At 54.2% G+C, this 5,862-nt stretch overlaps 2 non-coding genes across 2 annotated transcripts; both read left to right on the forward strand.

The window, feature by feature from the left end:
* Positions 1 to 3,443: 3,443 nt before the first annotated feature.
* LOC126126815 (small subunit ribosomal RNA) lies at positions 3,444 to 5,352 on the forward strand. The gene has a single exon (XR_007526901.1). It is a non-coding gene; the product is annotated as a small subunit ribosomal RNA (ribosomal RNA).
* Positions 5,353 to 5,705: 353 nt separating this feature from the next.
* Positions 5,706 to 5,859, forward strand: LOC126126809 (5.8S ribosomal RNA). Its single transcript, XR_007526895.1, has one exon. It is a non-coding gene; the product is annotated as a 5.8S ribosomal RNA (ribosomal RNA).
* Positions 5,860 to 5,862: the final 3 nt, after the last annotated feature.

Here is a 5,862-nt window from a genome sequence, read left to right on the forward strand (position 1 = left end):
ACAGATACGATATGTAAGCACCAGCATGGACCAACGTCCGGTGCATCCTCTCCGCCACAGTACACCATCCACACTATGATAACCACACCAGGGGGTCCAATTATAAAATAGAATATCCCACCCGTCCAACATCCACAATTGCTCAGATAAGCCACCAACACCCACACATGTCCTACACAGGGGTGCACCCAACACCACCACACTGCCTCCTGTTACGCACAGAAACAATGGCAGGAATGAATCACACAGGTCTGCCACTCCCTTGCCGCAACCACAGACGCGGCGCGCCTCCAGTCACGAGCGAAAAGCGCATCCTGACGAGACAGAACTGCTGTGACATACTGACGCTGCCTCAGACATTCACTTACAATGATCACTACCAACGAACCTGCCCCCCCCCCCCCCCCAAACACACTATCTCTTACCATGTTGTGTACTGTAATCCAACCCATTTTGCACCTTAACCTAACCAAATTTGTAACGCAATTTGTACCGCAATGTAACGCAATTTGTACCGCAATGTAACGCAATTTGTACCGCAATGTAACGCAATTTGTAACGCAATTTGTGTCTTAACCTAACCCACGTTGTGCCTTAACCTAACCCACGTTGTGCCTTAACCTAACCCACGTTGTGCCTTAACCTAACACACGTTGTGCCTTAACGTAACCCACGTTGTGCCTTAACGTAACCCACGTTGTGCCTTAACGTAACCCACGTTGTGCCTTAACGTAACCCACGTTGTGCCTTAACGTAACCCACGTTGTGCCTTAACGTAACCCACGTTGTGCCTTAACGTAACCCACGTTGTGCCTTAACGTAACCCACGTTGTGCCTTAACCTAACCCACGTTGTGCCTTAACCTAACCCACGTTGTGCCTTAACCTAACACACGTTGTGCCTTAACGTAACCCACGTTGTGCCTTAACGTAACCCACGTTGTGCCTTAACGTAACCCACGTTGTGCCTTAACGTAACCCACGTTGTGCCTTAACGTAACCCACGTTGTGCCTTAACGTAACCCACGTTGTGCCTTAACGTAACCCACGTTGTGCCTTAACCTAACCCACGTTGTGCCTTAACCTAACCCACGTTGTGCCTTAACCTAACCCACGTTGTGCCTTAACCTAACCCACGTTGTGCCTTAACGTAACCCACGTTGTGCCTTAACGTAACCCACGTTGTGCCTTAACGTAACCCACGTTGTGCCTTAACGTAACCCACGTTGTGCCTTAACGTAACCCACGTTGTGCCTTAACGTAACCCACGTTGTGCCTTAACGTAACCCACGTTGTGCCTTAACGTAACCCACGTTGTGCCTTAACGTAACCCACGTTGTGCCTTAACCTAACCCACGTTGTGCCTTAACCTAACCCACGTTGTGCCTTAACCTAACCCACGTTGTGCCTTAACCTAACCCACGTTGTGCCTTAACCTAACCCACGTTGTGCCTTAACCTAACCCACGTTGTGCCTTAACCTAACCCACGTTGTGCCTTAACCTAACCCACGTTGTGCCTTAACCTAACCCACGTTGTGCCTTAACCTAACCCACGTTGTGCCTTAACCTAACCCACGTTGTGCCTTAACCTAACCCACGTTGTGCCTTAACCTAACCCACGTTGTGCCTTAACCTAACCCACGTTGTGCCTTAACCTAACCCACGTTGTGCCTTAACCTAACCCACGTTGTGCCTTAACCTGCTCTGTAATTGGCATATGACACGTTACATTAATCTAGTGTTGTCTAACCACAACCCTCTGAATATAGTTCGCTACTCGCACCGCCCACCCTCTTGTGTGTCGTTTCATGTTGAACACTTCGCAAGTGTTGCTTACTTTTTACATGCTCCCGCTGTACACTGTAATGTGGACAACTGCAGGATGTACATCGCCCCCCCCCCTCCACCCTGCCTTCGCACGCTGGTCGTTCAGGTGCTTGCGTGTTCAATGCCCTTCGCAGCTGTTCACTGGCATTCGCATGTCGAAGCGCTCAGTCTACGTCGTGGTACGGCCTGTGTCCACTGTCCGCTGATATCGTAAGCTTAATCCTCACATTGTACTGCACATAGGTCCGTATGTACTGAATGATACGCTGTGGCACATGTGTGACCGTACGACTGCGCCCAACAACAGCGAACCATACGGTCCAAATGTTGTGCACTCAGCCACGTGCCGTCTCCCCATAACAGCTACATTGCAGTGTGGTACGCCATAGAGACGTGTGGGAGTAACGGACGCCCTGGATGGCGATCAGCATGAGCCGTCTGTTGATGTAGTGGCGCGTGTATTCAAACGTAGTCGTCTCTTCTCACACAGTGTGATAGCATGGTGCACCGCGTTCCACATCTGCGACATGGTACAGATGCTGGTTGACAGTCGGTCTCGTAATGGACATCGCATACGTAGGGGGCCACCTCCCACGTGTTCTCTAGTCGTGCACATTTTGTTGCGTGTATGTGGGCAGACGTAGTGTGTCGTGACACCTAACAGACAGGTATGCAATAATCGTTGCATTTGCAAACTGGGATGGACGTCTACGTTTGCTGGTGACGTGACGCAACGCAAATGAACAACTGGTAAACCCATTGTGGTGCGGTTGTTGTTGCTGGAGGTAAATCAGTAAGGGCAAATCTGTGTGTGAAGCGATACGCGGCGGTGGCTGGGTGGGACCGTCCCCGGCCGGTGAGGGGGGCCGCCCGGCGTGCTGGCCGCGCGGTGCGTGGGCGCACGCGCTACAGCCGGCTGGTGGGGGCGCCCAGTGGCAGGCGCGCCGGCCGACGGACGCGGCAGGCGGCGCAGCTGCGCGCCGGGGCACCCTGCGCGCGGCGCCGGGCGGCCAAAGTGGGTCCTCGCGGGCCCGGTGCGAAGCGCGGTGGACATCTGCAGTGTGCTGGTCCGACTGAGGACTGTGTGCGTTGAGGATGCGCCGCCGCCCGGCACTCGGCGCCGCGACGCCGTCTGCTGCTCGGTCGCCCCAGCGGTTCTCGCTGGTGGTTTGTATCGCAGTTGTGCAGACGTGTTGGCACGTGCGCTGTGCTGGGAGAGTTCGCTTCGGCACCCACGTGGGGCCTTTGCCCTTCTGTGGCGCTGGCGTTGGAGCTGCCGGTCACCGTAGGTGGCGCGTGTTGTCTCCCGCCGGCAATGCCACGACAGCACGCTCCCGGGCCTCTGTCGGCAGCGGCAAGCTCAGTTGGGAGCACGGGTGGTCGCACCTAAAGCGTCTACTCGCCTAACTCCGGGCGATTGCGCCTCTCTCGAACCCGACCAAGTACTTAGGACGGCGCTGCGCGCCGCCGGGACCTGAGAGGGTTTCGAGGTGTATTGTGCAGGGGAGCTCAGCCTCCTCCTGTTTGCAGAATAATTGAGCGGACGCTTGCGTGTTCGCGCGGGCCCCTGGGACACACTCCCGGGCGGCCGGCTGCTCAGCTCTAGTTGACGCAGCTCCCTGGTTGATCCTGCCAGTAGTCATATGCTTGTCTCAAAGATTAAGCCATGCATGTCTCAGTACAAGCCGCATTAAGGTGAAACCGCGAATGGCTCATTAAATCAGTTATGGTTCCTTAGATCGTACCCACGTTACTTGGATAACTGTGGTAATTCTAGAGCTAATACATGCAAACAGAGTCCCGACCAGAGATGGAAGGGACGCTTTTATTAGATCAAAACCAATCGGTCGGCTCGTCCGGTCCGTTTGCCTTGGTGACTCTGAATAACTTTGGGCTGATCGCACGGTCCTCGTACCGGCGACGCATCTTTCAAATGTCTGCCTTATCAACTGTCGATGGTAGGTTCTGCGCCTACCATGGTTGTAACGGGTAACGGGGAATCAGGGTTCGATTCCGGAGAGGGAGCCTGAGAAACGGCTACCACATCCAAGGAAGGCAGCAGGCGCGCAAATTACCCACTCCCGGCACGGGGAGGTAGTGACGAAAAATAACGATACGGGACTCATCCGAGGCCCCGTAATCGGAATGAGTACACTTTAAATCCTTTAACGAGTATCTATTGGAGGGCAAGTCTGGTGCCAGCAGCCGCGGTAATTCCAGCTCCAATAGCGTATATTAAAGTTGTTGCGGTTAAAAAGCTCGTAGTTGGATTTGTGTCCCACGCTGTTGGTTCACCGCCCGTCGGTGTTTAACTGGCATGTATCGTGGGACGTCCTGCCGGTGGGGCGAGCCGAAGGCGTGCGACCGCCTCGTGCGTGTTCGTGCGTCCCGAGGCGGACCCCGTTGAAATCCTACCAAGGTGCTCTTTATTGAGTGTCTGGGTGGGCCGGCACGTTTACTTTGAACAAATTAGAGTGCTTAAAGCAGGCAAGCCCGCCTGAATACTGTGTGCATGGAATAATGGAATAGGACCTCGGTTCTATTTTGTTGGTTTTCGGAACCCGAGGTAATGATTAATAGGGACAGGCGGGGGCATTCGTATTGCGACGTTAGAGGTGAAATTCTTGGATCGTCGCAAGACGAACAGAAGCGAAAGCATTTGCCAAGTATGTTTTCATTAATCAAGAACGAAAGTTAGAGGTTCGAAGGCGATCAGATACCGCCCTAGTTCTAACCATAAACGATGCCAGCCAGCGATCCGCCGCAGTTCCTCCGATGACTCGGCGGGCAGCCTCCGGGAAACCAAAGCTTTTGGGTTCCGGGGGAAGTATGGTTGCAAAGCTGAAACTTAAAGGAATTGACGGAAGGGCACCACCAGGAGTGGAGCCTGCGGCTTAATTTGACTCAACACGGGAAACCTCACCAGGCCCGGACACCGGAAGGATTGACAGATTGATAGCTCTTTCTTGATTCGGTGGGTGGTGGTGCATGGCCGTTCTTAGTTGGTGGAGCGATTTGTCTGGTTAATTCCGATAACGAACGAGACTCTAGCCTGCTAACTAGTCGCGTGACATCCTTCGTGCTGTCAGCGATTACTTTTCTTCTTAGAGGGACAGGCGGCTTCTAGCCGCACGAGATTGAGCAATAACAGGTCTGTGATGCCCTTAGATGTTCTGGGCCGCACGCGCGCTACACTGAAGGAATCAGCGTGTCTTCCTAGGCCGAAAGGTCGGGGTAACCCGCTGAACCTCCTTCGTGCTAGGGATTGGGGCTTGCAATTGTTCCCCATGAACGAGGAATTCCCAGTAAGCGCGAGTCATAAGCTCGCGTTGATTACGTCCCTGCCCTTTGTACACACCGCCCGTCGCTACTACCGATTGAATGATTTAGTGAGGTCTTCGGACTGGTACGCGGCATCGACTCTGTCGTTGCCGATGCTACCGGAAAGATGACCAAACTTGATCATTTAGAGGAAGTAAAAGTCGTAACAAGGTTTCCGTAGGTGAACCTGCGGAAGGATCATTACCGACTAGACTGCATGTCTTTCGATGTGCGTGTCGTGTCGCGCAACACGCTACCTGTACGGCAGCAGCCGTGCGCCGCGTGCGGAACCACGCGTGCCTCTCAAAACTAACGGACAAAATGTTGTGTGGTACGAGCGCTGAAGCTCTGGAGCGGCTGGCCTGCGGCACCTGGCGCCTGGCGCCGGTTTTGAATGACTTTCGCCCGAGTGCCTGTCCGCTCCGGTGTGGAGCCGTACGACGCCCATCGGCCGTGAGGCCGTTGGACACAGAACGCTGGAACAGGGGCCGTCAAACGCCTCAGTCCCGCCTATGCAACTGTTTTGAAAGAGACAGTGGAAACTAAACAAAAAAGATCACCCAGGACGGTGGATCACTCGGCTCGTGGTCGATGAAGAACGCAGCAAATTGCGCGTCGACATGTGAACTGCAGGACACATGAACATCGACGTTTCGAACGCACATTGCGGTCCATGGATTCCGTTCCCGGGCCACGTCTGGCTGAGGGTCGGCT

The sequence above is a fragment of the Schistocerca cancellata genome, unplaced genomic scaffold (genome assembly GCF_023864275.1).
Source record: "Schistocerca cancellata isolate TAMUIC-IGC-003103 unplaced genomic scaffold, iqSchCanc2.1 HiC_scaffold_472, whole genome shotgun sequence".
Taxonomy (NCBI): domain Eukaryota; kingdom Metazoa; phylum Arthropoda; class Insecta; order Orthoptera; family Acrididae; genus Schistocerca; species Schistocerca cancellata.